The sequence below is a fragment of the Lacerta agilis genome, chromosome 9 (genome assembly GCF_009819535.1).
Source record: "Lacerta agilis isolate rLacAgi1 chromosome 9, rLacAgi1.pri, whole genome shotgun sequence".
NCBI lineage: Eukaryota > Metazoa > Chordata > Lepidosauria > Squamata > Lacertidae > Lacerta > Lacerta agilis.
Window position 1 is genome coordinate 65867680 of NC_046320.1, and position 22578 is coordinate 65890257.

Genomic DNA, 22578 nt, shown 5'->3' on the forward strand with positions numbered 1-22578 from the left:
AGGCAGAGCCCAGTGATAAAATGTTGAAGGAGTTGACTGTGATCAACCTGGAGACGAGGTGCAATGATAGCCAACTTCTCATATTTGAAGGGCTGCCACGTCACTGATAGAACAAAATAACAATTATAATAATTTTATGACAATGCATTTAACCATCTTTATTCTTATTCTATTCTTTTATATCCCACCTTTCATCCAAGGAGCTCAAGTTGGCATTATACTTCTCAAGTTTATCCTCACAACCCTGTGAGGTAGGCTAGGCTGAGAGTGAGGAGCCCAAGGTCATCCAATGAGTTTCATAGCTGAGCAGGGATTTGAACCTTGGTCTCCCAGGTCAGACACTCCGACCCCTAAACCTTATTATTATTATTATTATTATTATTATTATTATTATTATTATTATTATTACCCCACCCATCTGGCTAGGTCCCCCAAGCCACTCTGGGTGGCTTCCAACAAATATTAAAATACATTAAAATACAAAAATGCCTCTAGGCTACCTCCCATTTTTAAGCAATAACATGCAGGATAGATATGAATAAAATATATCATATCCTCCCCCCCAAAAAGCACTTCATAAAAATGTAGTATGGCACCTACTCTTTGGACTTCCCTCCCTTTAAATATTAAGACTTTCTAATGTTATGAGGTGTTGACAGTGGAACAGACTGCCTGGGTGGTAGGTTCTCATTGGCTAGAGATGGCTAACTGTCCACCCACAACAACAGCTTTCCTGCTGTGTCAGGGACCTGGGCTAGATGACCTTGGAGGTCCTTCTAAACCCTACAATTCCACGAGAATTATGAGACTAGCTAAGCCTTCACTCTCGCTCACTGGATTCCGCATTGTTCTGGGTATTTGGTTGTTGCTTGATATTGAGGAGCCTCCAGTCATGTCTGAGTCCTTGATGGTAGTCTACAGTGGAGCAGCACATGCTCAGGATTCCCACTTTAGCGAGAATGAGAACTCACTCTTGCACAAATCAAGGCATGAGACCCTCATCCCAACTCACTCCTACAGGAGGCATTGATGGCTATCAACCTAGATGGCTTCAGAAGAGGACTGGACAAATTCATGGGATGGGGGCTATCAATGGCTACTAGTCATGATGTCTTTGCTTTGTCTCCATTGTCGGAAGCAGCAATGCTTCTGAACACCAGCTGCTTGAAACCACAGGAGGGGAGATTGCTCTTGTGCTCAAATCCTGCTTGCGGGTTTCTCACAGGCATCTGGTTGGCCACTGTGAGAACAGGATGCTGGACTGGATGGCTTGATCCAGCAGGGCTCTTCTTATGTTCTTACAAAAAAGTGACCAAGGTTTCTGCAAAGTCCCCCTGCCCAAGAGAAAGAAGGTATTTGTAGAAGACATACAAAGAGTGCATGGGAAGTAAGAGCTTATTGATGCAATGAATGGAAAATGCGAGTGATACTATTCTAACCAATACCAGAATGGTGAAGCAGGTTTAAGGAGAGAGGAAAGGAAATCCAAGCAGAAGAACATCACAATTGTCATTGTAAGAAATAACAAGTGAAGAAGAACTCTGAGTTGTATCAACAGGGGAAAGGGTGGATGATATGGAGCATGGGTAAGGAAGCAGTGGTTCTCCAGATGTTGTTGGACTACATCTCACATCAGCACTGACCATCAGCCATTCTGGCTGAGGCTGGTGGGAGTTGGAGTCTAACAACCTCTAGAGAGTCACAGGTTCCCTATCTCTTGTCACAGATATCATCGGTCTATGTGAGCCCTTTCCCTATGGCCTGAGACATTTCAGTGAACACTACAATTCTCATCTTTGTATGCTGTACATCTTACACTTCCTTGTCCTTGGTGGGGACATGGAGAGGGAGAAGATGGGGAAAGTGAAACTTTACCAGTCTTTCAATCATGTGTTGTGTCAATGGCACCTTGGAGAGCTCTCTGGTCATCCATTAAACCAATGGTCTCTTATTCAATAAATCCTAGCAGTTAATTAAGCTATCAATTTTAGCAGCATTGCCTGTCCCTTACTGCCCTTGTGATTTCTGATGTGTAAAAAAAAAAATACTCTTCTGGGGTCGAAGAATAATAATGTGTTAACAACTCCTAAGAATTCCTATATGAGGGACATCCTTGTACCATAAGACAGGGGTGGGAAGTAAGTAGATCAGGATGCACTGAAAGATTTCTGGATTATTTGTAGTGCATCATCAATGATTTCTGACTCCCAGTTACTTAATTATAGCAATAACTATACATGTCCCCCCAGTAAATTATATTGGAATAATGAAAGTTGAATGTTGGAAGATTTGGGACAGACAAAAGAAAGTACCGTACTTAAATGATAGAACTCCCTTCCATAGGAGGCAGTGATGACCACCAATGTAGATGTTTTTAAAATAGGATTAGACAAATTCACGGAAAATAAGGCTAATGGTGGCTACTAGCCATGGTGGCTTTGCTCTGCCTCCATGGCTGGAGGCAGGGATGTTTCTGAATACCAGTTACTGGAAACCACAGGTGACTCTTGAGACTCTAGTAAAAAAATAAAGTAGATTCCACCACACTGCATTCCCCTGTGTTAAGGTGTCCCTTATGGCAACATTTTCCTACTATGCCAAGTCAATTCCTATTTCGTACATACAACCAGCCATTTAACAAAGATTTGAGAGTGGTTTATCAGTGCAAATTTTGCACGTAATTTCATCTTAAGGCTACAGGCCCACACCCATTAGTTTCCAGAATGCACTTACGACAAAGGAAGAAATTTATACCAGGACTGCAGCAGGTGTCAGTAGCTCTCCTCCCATTGAGATCAATGAAAGAAAGAGAATGGAGGGAAGCCACCCCTCTTGCTTCTTGCCATGTCTGCTCAATGGCCAGGGAGTAATTTAAGCACTGGTAAATATCTGCAAATTCAATAAATTAGATCTTAAAGGTGCAATCCTACCCTGGTGTAAAACAACACCCTGTGTTGCTAATTGCAGAGGCGGAGCTGTTGGCAGTCTCATCCTCTTCTCTTCCTCCTCTCTCTCACAAAAATCATTGTGCAGGGACGCTGAGTCAGGGCTCTGCAAGGTGTGAAGAGCTGCTGTGTGGCAACACACAGGCAGGGCCATGTATTTGCTCTACTTGAAGATGGAAACAGGCAGCAGGAGGGAGAATAAGAATTCTGCACAAAGACACACACACAAAAATACCCTAAGAAAAATATGAAGGCTGTAACATGTATACGTTACAGCAATTAAGTGAATGCACACACATTTTCTCATTTTGCACAAATAATCCTGCATTATGGCAGCCTAGCAGAGGGACTCTGACCCTGAACTCTGATTATCTTGGTCAGCAGCTCTCTACTACTCCTGCCCATCTTCTCAGCCTTAAAGAATGGAAGGTGGTCAGAACACCAAATTATGCAACTAGTACCAATTGCTGCATTGGTGTGGGAAAAGGAGCCCAGGGTGTGCAATGCAAGTAAGAAGACATTAAAAAATCTTTTTACAAATCTGAAAAAAACAACAATTACAATACTCGGATACAATACTTGGATGCCTACTTGGAAAGATCTCAACTTGTTGGAAGAGGAAGGTCTTCACTATAAGACTATAGCAATGGCACCTGTCTAATATTAAATATTTGATCCCCAAGTGTACCACTACATTAAAGGCCTGATTCCAAAATAGTGTGGAATGGACCTCCTGAAAAGATGTATCTCCAGAATGCCCTCACCTGCAAAGCACAGTGGTTGACTGGGTATATAAGGGGTGAGATAATATTTCAGCAATCAAAACAGCATCTTGAACTTAGCTCGGTAGCTACCTGGAAGCCAATGCACTTCTTTCAACAGCAGGCTCACCTGTTGGTGATACCCTATGTTAGTGAGCAGTCAAGCCCCCACATTGTGCACCAGCTGCAGCTTCCTGACCAACATCAAGGGCAGCCCCACATAGAGCACATTGTAGTAATCCTGCCTGGAGGCTACCAGTGCATAGGCAGCAGTGATTAGGCTATCCTGGCACAGAAACAGCTGAAGCTGACAGAAGACCCTCCTAGCTATTGACTCAACTGGAGCTCTATCGACAAAGATGGATCCAGTAGCATGTTGATGTTGTTCAACCTCAAACAATGCTTCCAACCTTTTATTTTACCTCACTCCCTCCTCCATTTATGCTAGTGGTGGAGGACCTCAGGGCAGAGGCCCAAGTGTAGCCTTCTAAATCTCTCTATCTGGCCCCTGGAGCTCTCAGCAGGCCATACCTCCTCCCCAGGCCGCACTTCTCCAATGCTTTTGCCAGGCTGGAATGTGAACTATGATAATGCCTCTTGGTTGTACATACAGCTGGAGACATGTTTGCTAGAAATATTTTTACATGGCTGGACTACTGTACACAGGAAACAAGATTGATCCACCCAACCACCACTGCTATGTGGCCCTCAAGAGGGTGTCCACCTGGGAATGTGACTCTTGGGTTGAAAAAGGTTCCCCACCCGCACTTTATGCCAACTTCCCTCTTATTCTCTTTCCAGCTATGAATAAACCTTTGTTAGAATGCATACAGATGTTTTGTTCTGTGGACAGAAAGTCTTACGACAGCCCTGGAAGAGTTTGATTTGGAAACAAACCGGGGAAAACAAAGATCACCATGAATCCTTGATCAAATGCACCCTGCTTCTCCAGTCAACTCATTAGACTATCTGAATTGTTGTGGAGGAATTTGTGTTTCCCTTGAAATGCATGGGGGGGGAGCAATCAGTTGAATGTTTGTATTCTGCGGTCAATGCAAGTTGTATTTTTTAATCAGCATACCATTGATCCCTTATGTTGAACAGAGGAGGGAAAGTTTGAGATTCTCACAACTTTTAATTTCCCTTACAACTTTTGCCAAGCTGTTCCATCTCAAACATGGATCTGGAACTCCAGCTTTTGGGGGGACAAGAGTTGAAAGGAGTAGTGAATGTGTGAGAAGAATGAAACATTCCTAAACTGGCCACTTCTCACCTGCAAATCATTTTCTCCTAACGCTACATTGCAGAGGAGAACATAAGAACACAAGCAATGCCTTGGTGGATCAGGCCAATGAAGCTGAAAGTTAGATGATTCAGGGCAGCTAAAAGAAAGTACTTCTTAAAGCAGCACATAGTTAGACTATGGAAATGATTTCCATAGGAGGAGGCAGGGATGGCCACAGACCTAGATGTTTTTAAGAGATAATTTGAGAGATTCATGGAGGAGAAGGCTATTGATGGATACTAGCCATGGTGGCTATGCTCTGTCTTCATGGTTGGTTGAAGTAATGCTGAATACTAGTTGCTGGAAACCACAGGAGAGCTCTTGTGCTCAGGTCCTGCTGGTGGGTTTCACCCAGGCATCTGGTTGGTTACTTTGAGTCCAGCATGCTGATTTTGATGGGTCACTGACCTGATTATTATGTTCTTAGGCCCAAGACTCACCTATTCCAGGGTTCTGTACTCACAGCAACCCAACAGGTGCCTGGGGGAAGCTCAGAAGCAGGACACGAGAACAACTGCACTGCATTATCCCTACTAATGGTTTCCAGCAACTTGTGTTTGGAGGTATGCGGCCACTGCCACTGGAGGTAGTGCACAGCCATTGTGGCCAGTCCATTGATGGTTCTCTGGGTTCAGTTAGGGATGCCTGAGGAATTGGTTCCCAGTGAATTTCTCTTCAAGCTGGCCAGATCAGCACCTCCTGGATTTATGTACGGATTAGAATTTAGACAGTGCTGAGATTTTGCACATTCTGAATATGGACACAAGTAGCAAACACCTGTAGTTCTTCCATGAAAACCATAAGGAAGAAGGCATATGACAACCATTCATCCTGGTGTTCTGTAACCTATAACAGTGTGAGAATGATCGCTCCCCACATCAAATGTGGACCGACATTTGCGTGGTCGTGCGCAGCCCCTTGAGCTCCTAGGCAACACCTGGTAGTTCGGACTGGCTGCACCTTCCCCCAGAAGGGATACCTGGGGTCTCCACCTACCCCAGCTAAGTGCCCAATCCCGCCTGGGGGAGGCATTGCCAGGGGATTGGCCAGGTAAGGGGAGGGACTACCTAGCCCACACAATAGAAGGTGTAGCTTACCAGGAAGCAGCAGTCGGGCTCCAGAGCTTCTCCCACCCTCTACTCCCTCAATTAACACTTATTTTTGCAGGTTAACCTCTTCTCCACAGGTACGCAGGCGCTGCTATGTCAAGGCCGCCGTTGAAGGGCTGGAAAGTAATTTCCCTGCATTGGCAGGTTTTGCCCTTCCCGTAGCAATTCTTCACAACTTTGGCGGTTTCGGGCTTTGGGTGGAATCCTTTAGTCATCTTCCTAAATGGGGTGTCTGTGACTCCACGCCCCCAGTGTGGCAGCAATGCCAGGGTTCCCCGTTAAAGGGGTATTGGGGGGAGACATTGACCATACACCGACAGGTTGTCATTGCTGTCCCCCACCAGTGGCGGCAAATGGGGGGCGGGCTATCTGCTTGAACATATGTTCTCCAGAGCTAGCCCAATCCCCGCACATTCTGGATAACCCTGAAGTTTCCCAGATCCATGGCTGGGGGCTGGGAAGGATAAACGCCCAATGCCTGAGCCAAGGTCTCCCTACATCTGAATCTTAATAAAGTTGTGGCTAATTTTAATCCCATAGCACGTTGTCTTGTGTCATTATTCTGCTCAGGGGTCGCCTGAGGGTTGGGGGAGTCCACTTGTCCATGCAATAAGCCTCTCCCTAAACCATCTTCCCATCAGATAGCCCAACCCACAGCCTATTTAACAGAAGGTGTGAAAATGTAAATCCATAGCACATTTGCAAATATCCCGCAAATCAGCTTTTTTCAGTTTTGCTCCAGAAATAAACAGAAAAGCAAAATGTCTGCATTCAAAACAATGACTTCTCTTTCCCCCGCAGTTTTCCTTTTGTATTAGTTTGTCAGTTTTGGGAGATATCATCGGGAGGCTGCAAAAATGCACTTGCTTTCATCCAAGTGATATCCCATGTCACCTCTGATTGAGGCTAACACAGGTCCTCTTCTTTTTCTCTGATCCAATGTTATATTGATTTATATACCCTGATCTTTTCTTGATTGCCTTCCTCCAGGGCTTGGAAACTGGACAGCACTGAGACACACAGATTGGGTGGAGGAGATTTCATTATTTAAGTTGATAATCCGTTTGATCTGCTTGCTCTGAAGTGTTTGCTATCACTTCTAGAACGCTTACCGTTCCTCTCGGTTCCTATCTGCCATCACAACTCTGTTCCTAATTGAATTGTTTTACACTGTGTCACACTTTCTGTTCTTTCTGTTGTCAAATTACCCACCTAGGGTTTTAATGCTTCTCTGTTTCTCTGTCATATACAAACTGCAGTAGTTTTAATGCTAAAAAGCAGGGGTGAGGAATGCTCAAATCATTATGGTGCATAAACAAGGCAAGGGTTAATGTGTAATGCACAGCTAGGAAAGCTAAGATGTTGATCCAATGGTTGATGTGACCCCTAGACTCCTGTTATATAGGAGTGGGGTGGACATGGCTTTAGCACAGCAAGCAAGATTCATCTTTGGACTGTACAAGCATATGGGAGTTCATTCTAGTAGACTGGGCCTGAGCTGTCTGTTCACACCAACAGTGAGTCTCTGAGGCCTAGGTAATGGAGGAGGAGACAGACTTGGCATTGGACACTTCATCCATAGACAGAGACCCACCAGCAGATATTGGTGGGATGGGAGGATCTGGTGATGTGTGAAGCTGATCAGGGCTTCAGGTTGACCTGGCAGGGATAGAACTGGTGATGATCCATTGGGTCCCTCCTCAGGGTTGAATTGACACCCCCTGTGTCCTTCCTGGACACATTTGATGTCTCACAAGGCTGTCCCAGACCACTGGGTCCCTCCTCAGATCATCAGCTTCTAGCTCCCCCCGCCTGTTGTCCTGATCTGATCAAGCCCTCAAGGACAACTCAGTGGGACACATGACTTCCCAGATGTTGGTGGACCACAATCCCCAACATCCCTGAGCATTGACCAAGCTAGCCAGGACTGACAGGAGTTGGAGTCCAACAACATCTGGTGGGCCACATGCTCCACATCCTGAAACCAAGTGGTGAAACAGCTTTTCGATTAAAAGAGCAAAGAGCCTGATGACACCTTAATGGCGAACCCATTTGTTGTGGCCTACATTCTTATGGATTCAGGTCCACTTTGCCAGATGCATGAACTGAAATCTTGGTTGGCTCCCAGTACGTTTCCGAGCACAATTCAAAGTGTTGGTGCTGACCTTTAAAGCCCTAAACGGCCTCGGTCCTGTATACCTGAAGGAGCGTCTCCACCCCCATCATTCAGCCCGGACACTGAGGTCCAGCACCGAGGGCCTTCTGGTGGTTCCCTCACTGCGAGAAGCAAGGCTACAGGGAACCAGGCAGAGGGTCTTCTCGGTAGTGGTGCCCGCCCTGTGGAACGCCCTCCCATCACAGGTCAAGGAGATAAACAACTACCTGGCATTTAGAAAATACATGAAGGCAGCCCTTTTTAGGGAAGTTTTTAATGTGTGATATTTTTGTATCTGATTTTTGTTGGAAGCCGCCCAGAGTGGCTGGGGAAATCCAGCCAGATGGGCGGGGTACAAATAATAAATATTATTATTATTAATACTATTATTATTATTATAGAGGAGAAAGTTATAAGGTGGGAGTTGAATGGCAATGAGATGCAAAAATTACAGCCAGTGCTAATTAATTACCTAGGCACACCTATTGCAGTGATAAGTTATTCAGCACTGCTGAAATAGTGCTATTAACATCTGAAGGGGAGCAGGGAACCAGTCTGATGAAGCCGTTGTAGATTGTATAGATACCCTGACCCGGTAGCTAATTAACACATGCAGTGTGATAAAAAAAAAAAAAAAAACACTTTGTCTCAATTTAACTCACAAGTGATGGCTTTGAACATCTTGCCTTTCAACCGATTATGATTCAATGATGCTGCCATGTGTATTTGATTTTGTTAAGTGATGCTGGAGGCATCTGATCATTGTGAATTCTGGTATGAATCACCCTGATCTGCACCTGCCATAATAATGGAACTGGCTTTCACAGTTCCTGAATTTCCTTACACAGTTTTCAGCTCAGAAAAACTAACAAATTGCATTTAAAAATGCATTTTTTTGATTAGGGGGATACATTTAAAATTATAGATTTAAATTTAAAAAGTTGTGTGTGCTTATATATGTTTCAAAAAGTGTAGATTAAAATAGAAATGGGCCAGAAGAGACTTACGGACAAATTCACATGGAAGTGACATGGCATAGAAATACAATGATGCATCCATTCCTAGATTTTTTTTGCAAAAATTGTTGCAAAATTTCTTAAAATGTAACTGCTGTGAGCATTTTCAGTAAAACGAGGATTATTTCAGATGTTACCTACATGGTGCTCTTCTGGAGGTTCCCTGACTGCGAGAAGTGAGGTTACAGGGCATCAGGCAGAGGGCCTTCTTGGTGGTGGCGCCCACCCTGTGGAACGCCCTCCCATCAGATGCCAAGGATATAAACAACTATCTGACTTTTAGAAGACATCCGAAGGCAGAACTTATTTTCTTTCAAGTCTCTCAGCCTCACTCACCTCACAGAGTGTTTGTTGTGGGGGAGGAAGGGAAAGGAGATTGTTAGCCACTTTGATACTCCTTAAGGGGAGTGAAAAGGCGGGGATATCAAGTCCACACTCTTCTTCTTCTCTAGCTAAGTGTATTTTCAAAATTAGCATTTCAGTATTCAGCGTTCAAGTCACATTCCCATTCAGATGCTCCATATTTCTCTCTCACACAACATCTTGACTTTTACTGGGGGGTAGGAAAGAAATATTTTCTCCCCAATAACCTACTTTAACAAGACCCGAAAGGTATTCACGCTGCATAAAAAATATAGATATTGATTTCTTTCTTTAGAGACTCGTGGGATAGGTTAAAATGTTTTGCAGTTTGTACAGTATGGAAAAGGGCTTCATTGATCCCAAAATCAAGAATCCAAATTAGAAAAGGTGTTTGACATGTCAGAGGAAAGTTTAGTCTCTCTTTGATCATTTGTACTGAAAACTAAACCCTGTTCATATGTTCTTACATTCGATCCATGGAGTGGGACCAATCTAGACCTCTCCATCCATGAATTTCCTTCATTAAGCTGGTAGGTTTTAAGGCAGATAGTAAGCACATTCAGCTGAATATTCTTCTATTCCTCCCTGTACAATTCTTATTCTGACCTTCCTCTTTATGTGCTGCTACACATCATGTCATAGCCCTCTTTCACACAGGGGTGTATCCAGCACGGTCAGTTCAGAAGCAAAAGGACCATTGCTCTAGCAGAAGTCTATTTCTGATTGTGGTGCAATGGAGGAAACCAACCTAACAGATTTGCTGGTGGATCTTCTTGTTCATGAGCTAAGAAATTTACACTGTTTAGTTGTGGAACATCTTACACAAAAAGATCCACTCGTTCAACATGACCAACTTATTGTTGTTGGCATCCGTCTGTTTTGAGAGACAATGGAATGTACCTGTGGGGGTGAAGTCAAACAGCTGTATTAGCAGAACCGAAGTGATCAGTTCAGGGCATAAGCCTGGGCAGTGGGTATGCAGGTCCTGGTGTGCCAAGACAACAACACCCCTCCTCTGCTTCACTGAGGCGGTCCAAAGGAAATAAGAGCAATATGTTTGGCACCAACATGACTGCAGGAGTTGCCAGAAGGAGGTGTACAAGGCGCCATCCAATCATTTTAGGCACTCCACTCCAGATTTGTGTAGGATTTACTCCGTAGCCTTTTCTTCGCCCACAGACGTCCCGCAAGGCAGCATAGTTTTAGGATCTGAGTTTTCCTTCTTCTAGATGGGCAACCTTCCCAGCCCCATCTCTCCCCCTCACTTCCCTCCACAGCATGTGCAGAAACCACCTTCTTGATCGTTGGGTTCACTATTGGTCTAGTTCACTCAATCTACAAGAACCTTTCTCCACATGCAGAGGAAGTCTCTAACTCACTGAGGGTTTTAGACGCACCACTTACTTAGCAATCACCTTGCTTAGCCATCCAGTCGAAGCTGTTCCCAGGGTGTGACTTCTGTTGCATGCTGAGAGCTTCTAGGAGCCACAGATGAGAGCTGAGTGCAGGGTGGGGACCAAAGGTGGACAGGGTCAGTGACTGTATCTCAGCTTATCCCACCTCACAGTCTTAAATTCAGCTCGTATTCAGCTGAAGTTGACAAACATGGTTCGGCCGCTCCTCATTTAATCCCCACAACAACCCTGTGAGGTAGATTAGGTGAGGAAGCAATGACTGGCCCAGGGTGAGCTTCATGGCCGAGTGGGGATATGAACCCTTGTCTCCCGGGTCATTGTCTAGCCCATAGGTAGGCAAACTAAGGCCTGGGGGCATGATTTGGCCAAATTGCCTTCTAAATCTGGCTCGCGGATGGTCCAGGAATCAGCGTGTTTTTTTATGAGTAGAATGTGTTCTTTTATTTAAAATGCATCTCTGGGTTATCTGTGGGGCATAGGAATTCGTTCATATCCCCCCCCCAAAAAAAAATAGTCCTGCCCCCCCACAAGGTCTGAGGGACAGTCGACCCCTGCTGAAAAAGTTTGCTGACGCTACCACTAGCCGCTACCGCTACTCCATACTGGCTCATTCTCATATCAGTTTGCTGGTTTTTTAAAAAAAATTAAAACCCCTCACAAATATTTTAGTGTCTCATTCTCCTAACATATTCACCTTTGCATGCAATTTTGCCACATATTAACATTTTTCTAAGCAGCTCCTCCTAATATAATGCATTTTCTGTTTGTTTGTTTGTTTAAACCAGTATATACATTTTTAATGTTCTTTTGTGAGGGAAGGGATTGGAGAACTGCATCACAATTTATTTATTTAAAAAAATATTGCAGATGCTGACAGAAAGCTGCATTTCCGTTCACAATAAATGCAAAATACGCAGGTGCCTCTTGAAATCCAAACAGAACTGAATTTCTCCTCCATCTCTGATCACAGCAAGCACCTCACACAGTATATAATCCCCAGTCAAACCAGGTACAGTATCTGTGGCATGGGGTTATTATTTTGTAATCCTGTGTTATACCCACTTAGAGATCACGGGGGGTGGGGGTGGAATTCTGGTGAGTAGATATTATGGGGAAGCAAAACTTTGCACGGAAAACAGAGAAGCCCAAGATAGAACTGTGAAAAACGTTAACCTCTTGAGCATGCATGAAAACTATTGGGCAGTGCTAATACTCCTCCGTCCAGAACTGAGACAGGAACCTGGCATTCGGACTCCAGGCATAAGACGTGGCAGATGTCCCACAGGTGTAGCAGTAATGCATCTGCAGCCATTAATTTTGAGTACAGGGTTGATCTATAAAATGCTTGACTTTTCTGTATTGTGTGCATTACCCCAAAGAGTGAAAGTGTAATGAAACCCAGATCTTAAATGAAACGTAACTCCCAAATGATGTTGCTAAGCATTTGGCAGATATACTGAAAACAGTATTTCCTGATCAAATCTCTTGCAGTTTATCTGGGTAGTGACTACAGGGTATTTTCACCACTCTAGAATTTGTGGGATATTTCTCCCCCCCCCCCCCGTTGGGTTTTTTTTTAACCCTTCCTTAGCACAAATTCATTCATCTGTGAAGCCTTCTGACTACAAAACTCAGGATGCAGCATGAATGCGAGTGCAATACCTTTGTGCAAAAAAATAATAATGTAGGGTCTCATCTGAAGGCGAGCTATGGGGGGGGGGAGATAGAAGGAATGGAATTGAATGGAAAGTGCTGGTAGGGCTTCTGTGGAAAATCACCGCAAAACACTAATGTCTTGCATCAAATGTAGCCGATCTGTAGAAAAGCCTCCACAATCTGAAAAAAGAGTCAATGCACATACTTTTGTAAAACAAGAACATATTGAATAAAAATTAGGTGTTGTTTTTTTTTAAAAAAAGGGTTACAACAGGAGATTCTCCTGCAGAATTTTCACGCATCCTCCTGCCCCTTTGTGTGCATCAGGGATTATGAAGCCAGGTGTTGTTGTTGTTGTAGTTGTAGTAGTAGTAGTAGTAGTAGTAGTAGTTGTTCAGCACAGATGTCATGGTTTGAGAAATTGGTTGTCAGTGTTAACACTGCCTGGGTTGTATTCAGAACCTTCCAGACACGCGGTGGAGAAAGTGTTGGCAACGCATAAATCCTATGGTTTGATCCCACCCCCCCGGGCCTGACCAATTTTACAACTGACAGAGTGTGTGCGCGACCACTGCTTATTTACTGACTGCCTGATCTTAAAATACATCCTTGCTACAGACAGCAAATTATTAGCATGGTTGCAAAGGATCAAGGGGGAGATTGTCTTTCCTTGAAATAATGAGAACACTAAAGTAGGCAATTTTCTCAAGGACCAAGCTATAAGTAATTAACTAGATGATGTTATCGCACTGGTAATGTACCCTTAATTTACACCCCTTCTATTCCAATGAACCAAACACATAGTTCAGTGAAAGAGGAAGCGATCTAACAAAGGATGCTGATTTATACAAGATGGGAGACATGCTTCATAAAGGGAGGATGGAAAGTTATATGAAAGTTGTAAAGAAGTTCGGAGAAGGATTATTCAGAGTGCCAGGAAGTCGTCGTGGTTGAGAGCAGTGTCACCCATGGGTGCAGACCATGACACCCTCAAGGCACCCTTAAATTTTGCTGATTGTACAAACTAGCCCGCAGTCTCCTGATATTGAGGTGCATGAAATTTTCAGAGTTTGGTTTTGTTTCTTCTGCCAGTTTCATAACGACACTGACACCTTGAACTATCTATTGATATTTTCCCCTTGGCAACAATTCTGTTTCCTTGTAGTGTCTTCATATGGTAGCACATTCAACCTGTAATATTTTTTTTAAGCTCTTACAGGTCTCGGGAATGTTTCATCCTTATTGGCTTCCTGTCCAATTCTATATCGATTTCAAAATCATGCTTTTAAGCATGCCTCACTTACCTGGCATCTTCCCTCTATGCCTGGAAAGGAGAAAGCTTAAGGATCAACGTCGAGCTGCCCTGGGCACTCCAATGATTATACAAGCACCTCTCCAACTTGCTACTTCTTAGCTGCAAACCTTCCCTTAGTTGCAAAGTACAATCAAGGGAACTAGAATCAGAATATTCACTACAAAATCATTTCTGTGATTTGAAATATACACCATGAGAACAGATCTGTACAGTTAGACCTAGCTTCAGTCTATCTATCTATCAATATATCTATATCTAGCTAGCTAGCTAGCTATGCCATTTAATTTATTTATTTACCCTGACTGCCCAGTGTGGGTCAAGGGTGGTTTTAGACACAGGTGATTATGGTGGTATTTGGAGAGGTATTCCCAGTAGTAGTGTATGGAAGTGAGAGCTGGACCATAAAGAAGACTGATTGCCGAAGAATTGATGCTTTTGAATTATGGTGCTGGAGAAGACTCTTGAGAGTCCCACAGACTGCAAAAAGATCAAACTTATCCATCCATAAAGAAATCAGCCCTGAGTGCTCACTGGAAGGACAGATCCTGAAGCTGAGGCTCCAATACTTTGGCCACCTCACAAGAAGAGAAGACTCCCTGGAAAAGACCCTGATGTTGGGAAAGATGGAGGGCACAAAGAGAAGGGGACAACAGAGGATGAGATGGTTGGACTGTGTTCTCAAAGCGACTAGCATGAGTTTGGCCAAACTGTGGGAGGCAGTGGAGGATAGGGGTGCCTGGCGTGCTCTGGTCCATGGGGTCACGAAGAGTCGGACACGACTGAACGATTGAACAACAACAACAACAACAACAACAACAACATCAAAACTGACACACAACAGGCAATTCTCTCCTGACTATAAGGTTGGTTTGTGTTTTTATTAGCATTCCCCACAAGGAAATGAATAAAATAGTTTTAAAAATTGAATATATCAAGTATTCAAGATATCAGTTCAAACACACTGGCCATGATGGCTGGGAGTGCTGGGTGTGGGAGTCCAAACACCAAGTTGGAGAAGGATGCTACAAAATTGTACGATCATCATCATCATCATCATCATCCATTTATAAACTGCATTCTACAAATCCATCTCAAGACAAGGCATAACAAAAGCAGACCAACTAACCCCAAGCAAATTGGTCAGCTGTGGGGCTGGTTCTGCAGTGACTGGTCTTGCAGTGAATGCCCAGTGACTGGTCTTGCAGTGAATGCCCAGCCTTGGGATGTATAAGTATGGCAGAAGCCAGGGGCGAACAAAGGCGCCATGACACCTGGGGTGGGGTGTCGCTATGTAGGGTGCATGTGCGGCATCTCTACGTACGATGCATGTGCCGTACATAGCCATGCTGCACATGCGCTGTACATAGCGATTTGCCGGTGGTGCCACTCCAGCGCCAGGATACTCTGCTCACGGCTGCAACCATGAATGGAGGATCCTCTACATGCGGCTGTAGTGGTGACAGAGGGATCCCACCACCATCCGTACAGTGCTCGAGCGGCGCCAGTAGCAAACTGCTATGTACAGCGCATGTTCAATATTGTTACATACAGCACATGCGTGCGACACCGCACATGCGCTGTACATAGTGGTTTGCTGAAGGCGCCAGGATCCTCTGCTCATGGCTGCAGCTGCAAACTGAGCATCCTCCACATGCGGCTGCAGCAGCGCGGTGGCTTCTTGCACCGCCATGTTGAGCCGGGTGGATGTCAGTTCTGTCCCCAGTGGGACAGATACTCTTAACCAATGCCTAAGCAACCACTCACATATTTTGTATTTTAATAAAGTTGTGGCCAAAATAATGGCAAAAACCTTAAACTTATATTCTTGTGTGAAGTGTGTTTCATTTGAGGGGTGGTTTGGGGACCTCGACACGCATGAAGAGTTTGGATTTGCTATTCCACTTTATCACTACCCGAAGGAGTCTCAAAGCAGCTAACATTCTCCTTTCCCTTCCTCCCCCACAACAGACACTCTGTGAGGTGAGTGGGGCTGAGAGACTTCAGAGAAGTGGGACTAGCCCAAGGTTACCCAGCATCTGCATGTGGAGGAGCAGAGATGTGAACCCGGTTTCCCAGATTACGAGTCTACCGCTCTTAACCACTACACCATGCTGGCTCTCCTGTCACTGCATTCTTGTCGCCCCCCACTGACAATTGACCTGGGGCGCACTGCCCCCCTGCCCCCCATTGTGATGCCACTAGGGGAAGCTAGAATCAAGAAGAGCCTGGAGCAGCTCTTAATTCAGAGATGGGGAATACGTGGCTCTCCTGGTGATGTTGGACTTAATTGTCCCATCCATGGTCAAGAATTCTGGGAGTCATAGTCCTTCAATATCTGGAGGGCAATGTGCTCCCTATCCTAACTGCTTGGTGTGGCATAGGACCATAGGACTGGATATAGAATGACTCTTACTGAAGTTGGCTGAGGAGACAGCGCTCCAGCTGAAGACATCTGAAACTTGGCGTGTGTCAGGACTCATGGGCTAACTGCCTAGTGAAATCAGAGATGCGGAGAGCTTCTTCCAGTTCTTTTATTTAAATCAAGAGAATACACAGAGAGACCATCAATTATGCTCCCTCAGTCTCAAGACGTTGCTCAGAGTGCCTGCTCCACCCCTCCTGCAGTACTTCCTAGCTTCCAAACCCCTCCTTACTACCTAGCTTCCAAACCCCTCCTTACTACCTGTGGTGGCCAGCAAAGGAATCTTTCTGTCTCTGTTTGTCTTTCTGCTCTAAGATATGAAGGGAGTACCTGGTTCTCAGAGAAGGAGGAGGTTCTACCAGGCTTTCAAGTGACATAGTGTCCACTGTCTGCTGTGCTGTTTCTCCCACTTCTGAGTCCTGTCTCTGTTCAGGACTCGAGCATCTAGCTTGTTCCTGTTCCTGCATTATTTCCCAGCTATTTGCTTCTTCTTTTGGGGTGTGTCCTGTTCGTCATCACCATAAACCTGGGTCCATGCTATTGTCAGCTTCCTCCTGCCCGGAAGCCTCTTGGTGTGGAAGTCTCCACCACTCCTCCTCATCTGCCCAGTCCCTTACAGTCAGCAAATTCTAAAGATGCTAAGTAAATCATCTTTCCCTTGTTGCCTTTCGTGCTAGGGAGGCTAATTCTGGGGATTGAACCTAGGACCTTCTGTACCCAAAACAGATGCTCTACCATTGAGCTACATCCCTTCCCTAAATGCAGCTGGATAACGACTCCCATCACCCCTGACTATTGGCCTTGTTGGCTGGGCTGATGGGAGTTGTTGCGCAATGTTATATGGAGGGCTACAGATTAGCTAACTCGCTTTAGGGGACCAGTGTGAGGCAGGAGGAGGGCAAGAATCTTCACCCTCACAGACAAACCAGAGAGTAAACTTGGTTCTTGGAATATTTTTTTTTTTTTGTGAAGCATTCAGAAATACTGTCGGGATGGTATAAGGTTCACCTTAGAACTGATTGAAAAAATGTGTGCCTGAGCCTGAAGGGCTGAGTTTTGCTAGGGCTTTCATTTTCTGTTTGAGAGGCCATAAAGCATTCTGAGGAATATAAATTCCAGGAACCGTGTTTGTAGTGCTGCTGCATTTAATAGTTTGTCAGCATTTCCCATATTTCCAAGAGGTTTATAACATGGCCATAAAAATTCACTGAAAGATAGAACTTGGTAAGACTTGAAAAGTACTCTTCCTGTGCCTTTACCTTTGTCAGATTTCTTTCCCCGCTTTTCATCCTTAAAAAAAGAAAAAAGAAAAAGAAAAGGGGGAGGTAGAGGAAGGGGAAGAGGAGGAGGAGGAGGAGGAAGAGGGAGATAAAAACCACATGTTTTGGAAAACAAATAATAGGTACCCAGTCATTTGTAGCAATTCAATCTATGCTGAATAGGAGTATACAAGTAATGTTAAATTCTTAGCTTTAGGGCCTTCAGCAATACTGACACCTGGCACCAAGTCTGCGTTGCAAAGGCAATAATATAGAACCAGACCAGTTTCATGAGGAACCACATCCGCATATAGACACAGAGAGTGTGTTCTCTTAAAATCTACCTCTCTTTCAAATCAGAACCAGTGAAGGCGGTGAAGGTCCTGTGTGAGGATGGATGGTAGCTAACAGATTGAGGTTGAATCCTGACAGAAGTACTGTTTTGGGGGGACAGGGTGTGAGCGGGTGTGGGGGATTCCCTGGTCCTGAATGGGGTAACTGTGCCCCCGAAGGACCAGGTACGCAGCCTGGGACTCATTTTGGACTCATAGCTGTCCATGGAGGCACAGTCAATTCTGTGTCTAGGGCGGCTGTCTACCAGCTCCATCTGGTACGCAGGCTGAGACCCTACCTGCCCGCAGACTGTCTCGCCAAAGTGGTGCATGCTCTAGTTATCTCCTGCTTGGACTATTGCAATGCGTTCTACATGGGGCTACCTTTGAAGGAGACCCGGAAACTGCAATTAATCCAGAATGCGGCAGCTAGACTGGTGACTGGGAGTGGCCACCGGGACCACATAACACCGGTCCTGAGAGATCTGCATTGGCTCCCAGTACGTTTCCGAGCACAATTCAAAGTGTTGGTGTTGACCTTTAAAGCCCTAAACGGCTTCGGTCCTGTATACTTGAAGGAGCGTCTCCACCCCCATCATTCAGCCCGGACACTGAGATCCAGCGCAGAGGGCCTTCTGGCGGTTCCCTCACTGCGAGAAGCAAAGCTACAGGGAACCAGGCAGAGGGCCTTCTCGGTAGTGGCGCCCGCCCTGTGGAGCGCCCTCCCAGCAGAGGTCAAAGAGATAAATAACTATCTGACATTCAGAAAATACCTGAAGGCAGCCCTGTATTGGGAAGTTTTTAACCTGTGATATTTTAATGTATTTTAATATGTGTTGGAGGTTTCCCAGAGTGGCTTGGGGGACCCAGCCAGATGGGCGGGGTACAAATAAATTATTATTATTATTATTATTATTATTATTATTATTATTATTATTATTATTATTTAACATAAGAAGATCCTGCTGAATCAAGACCGTGGCCCATCTAGTCCAGCATCCTGTTCTCACAGTGGCCGATCAGATGCCTATTGGAAGCACAATAGAAGGACCTGGGCACCACAGCACTCTCCCCTCCTGCAGTTTCCAGCAGCTGCTGTTCAGAAGCACACTTCCTCTGACCGTCGAGGCACAACATTGCCTCCATTATGGCTAGTAGTCATTGATAGTCTTATCCTTCAGGAACCTCCCTGATTCTCTTCGGAGGCATCCAACTTGGTGTTCCATAGTGCTGCGTTTCACGTGCTGTGTGAAGAACTACTTTATTTTATCTGTGACACTGCTTTGCTGAGAAGATATTCTTCAATTGATAAGAAATGGGGACATAGTTAGGATCCCAGTATTCATTCCAGGTCTGGGCAATCTAGGAGAATCATGAAAGTTGAATTTGCACGTTGCCATGCCTTCTTTGTCTGGGGACTGAAGGCCGAATGGCAAGTGATTATGAGTCTCTGGATTTAATGGATAGGTCTGAATTTCAAGTAGCACCAGTGAGGGGTTGGGATTGATAATTAGTAGGATCAGAGCAGGCAAGGAGGAATAACCTAACCCTTCACCCCTGCAAAAGCTACGAAGAAAACCACCTTTCTGAAGCACCTATTTGCTTTGAGGGAAAATTCCTCACTGGTGCCAATGCAGTTTTTCCCAATGCAAATACTCATTTCAGACAATGGATTTTCTTCAAGGCAGAACTCTGCCCTTTGGAAAGGATGTACCCCCCCCCCCCAAAAAAAAAAGTTGTTAAGCTCACAGAAGGCCAATAATATACACCACCAGTTTAACTTGGATCCAGTTACATACAGAGTGAAGGATAATAAAACATAGATTTGATCAAGCCCTGTGTCTGCTCTGATCCCATTAATCTCCACCACCCCAAGCAGTTGCTATTTACATCGATGTGAATATCCATTTAACAATGTGTCTAGTTGGGCATCCTGAGACCTAAATGATCACTAGAAATATAGGAAGCTGCCTTATATGTACCAAGTCAGGCCGTTGGTCCCACCTAGCTCAGCATTGTGCCATCTGATTGGCAGTAGCTCTCCAGGGCCTCCCAACCCTACCTGGAGTTAACTGGGATTGAACCTGGAACCTTCTGTATGCTAAGCTGCCATTCTACCACGGATCTACAGCCTTTTCCTGGACGTTAAATCCTGATGTTGTTGCTTGTCCTTTCCTAATATAACACCATCATCATGTAGTACAGTTTATGAAGCAGGGCAGGTCCCTGATCCCTGTGGAGTTTACTCATCTTGAAGTCCCTGGCAATGGTCTGATATGGTAACTATAAGTAGTAGTGATGGCCACCAAGTTAGATAGCTACAAACGAGGATTAGACAAATTCATGGAGGAGAGGGCTTATCAACAACTATTAACCCTGATGGATATATTCTGCCTGCACTGTCAAAGGCAGTATGCCTCTGAATGCCACTCGCTGGGAATCTCAAGTGCTGAACGTGCATCTGACCACAGGCATCTGGTTGACCACCATGAGAAACAGGATGATAGGCTAGATGGGGCACTGGTCTGATCAAGAAAACTCTTCTTCTGCTCTCTTGCTCAAGCTGCACTGATCTTAATGGATTCATTGGACTCACTGGATTTATATCCATTCTTGACATGGGATGAATAAGTGAACATGGGCAATTTCTGCTCCTGTTTTGTTTTCATGGGCATTCACTGACACCTACAACTTAAGGAAAGGGGTAGATGAAAAGCGGCCATCACCCTTGGCAGTGCTGGCTTGTCCAGAGTTTGCTATGAGCTGTTACTATCCTGCACAATGGATCCCTACTGCAGAGCTGTTCCAGTTGGTACATCGTTTCCGAGCACAATTCACAGTGTTGGTGCTGACCTTTAAAGCCCTAAATGGCCTCGGTCCTGTATACCTGAAGGAGCGTCTCCACTCCCATCATTCAGCCCGGACACTGAGGTCCAGCGCCGAGGGCCTTCTGGCAGTTCCCTCCCAGCGAGAAGCAAGTCTACAGGGAACCAGGCAGAGGGCCTTCTCGGTAGTGGCTCCCGCCCTGTGGAACGCCCTCCCATCACAGGTCAAGGGAATAAACAACTACCTGACATTCAGAAAATACCTGAAGGCAGCCCTGTTTAGGGAAGTTTTTAATCCGTGATATTTTAAATGTATTTTAATGTTTGGTGGAAGCCGCCGCCCACAGTGGCTGGGGAGACCCAGCCAGATGGGCGGGGTACAAATAAATTATTATTATTATTATTATTATTATTATTATTATTATTATTAGTATTTTTGTTGTTGTTGTTGTTGTTGTTGTTGTTGTTGTTATTGATAAATGTGGCCTGGTTCACCCAGTTTTGTGTCTTGCCTCCTTGTTTCCATGTGCAGCAACAAATGCCTGAGAGTGAGATCAATGCACTGGATTAATTTATTTAAAAAACATAATTCCTTTTTGGTCCAGCTCAGAAATTCTCCTTCGCAATGCTAAAAGAATAGGTGGCATAAATATTTGAAGAGAAGGTTGGCATAAAGTAAGGATTGGAAATAATTTTCTCAAAACTGTAATTTCTCACTTGGCTTCACCCCAGTTTCCTGCCAACAATCAACTCTTGCAGGTTGTTGGGAATTTAGAGAGGATGGATCTTCTGACACAAAGCAGACTTTGTGTGCTCATCAATAAAATATCTGAGTTCAGGTCTTTCGCAAGGTCAGATATCACCGAGCACTCAAGAAAATACCTTATACTTGTCAGCCTCTCTTGATTTGACTTTGCTGGACTTCTGACACCACAAACCCTGCTCTCTTGGAAAACAAAGAAAAGACATCCCCAGACCATTGTCCCTCGCCTTCTCTGAAGATGCTCCTTCATTGATTGATGCTGTCCATCAGAATATGTCAGTAATGAGAGAGAATGGAGAAAAAATAATTGCAGTTGACATTTTAATGAGAACTTTCTCAGTCTACACTTCCCAAACTGAAACATTGCTGTCTTATAAAATTTATATTTTGCAATCCAGCTCTCCAACCGAAAGACACAGATGGTGTAAAAAAGGTACGTATCAGCGGAAATTGCTTGCAAACATTTATATGTTGGTGAGGCAGGTGTGTGTAATGCACCAAAAAAATACATTGCATATGAGGAAAAGGCTTGCAAACAATGTTATCGTAGTATCATAGAGTTGAAAGGACCCCAAAGGTCATGCGGTCCAACCCCACTCCTATCAAATGTGTGTACATTTTCACCAAAACCTTTTGGCACTGCACCTACAGTGAAGACTCACAAGACCAAAGCTTTAGGGGAGGCATAGGCAAACTCTGGCTGTCCAGATGTTTGGGACTACAATTCCCATAATCCCTAGCTAACAGCACCAGTGGTCAGAGATGATGGGAATTGTAGTCCCAAACATCTGGACGGCCAGAGTTTGCCTATGCCTGCTTTAGGGAAATGGTTATATTGATTGATATAACTAACTGGAAGAACTGCAAACCAGGTTAATTAACTGAATTCAGAAATCACAGGTGGGGAGGAATGTTGGTAACTCTGAGAGAGAAACATCCCCTCCAGACCGATGATGC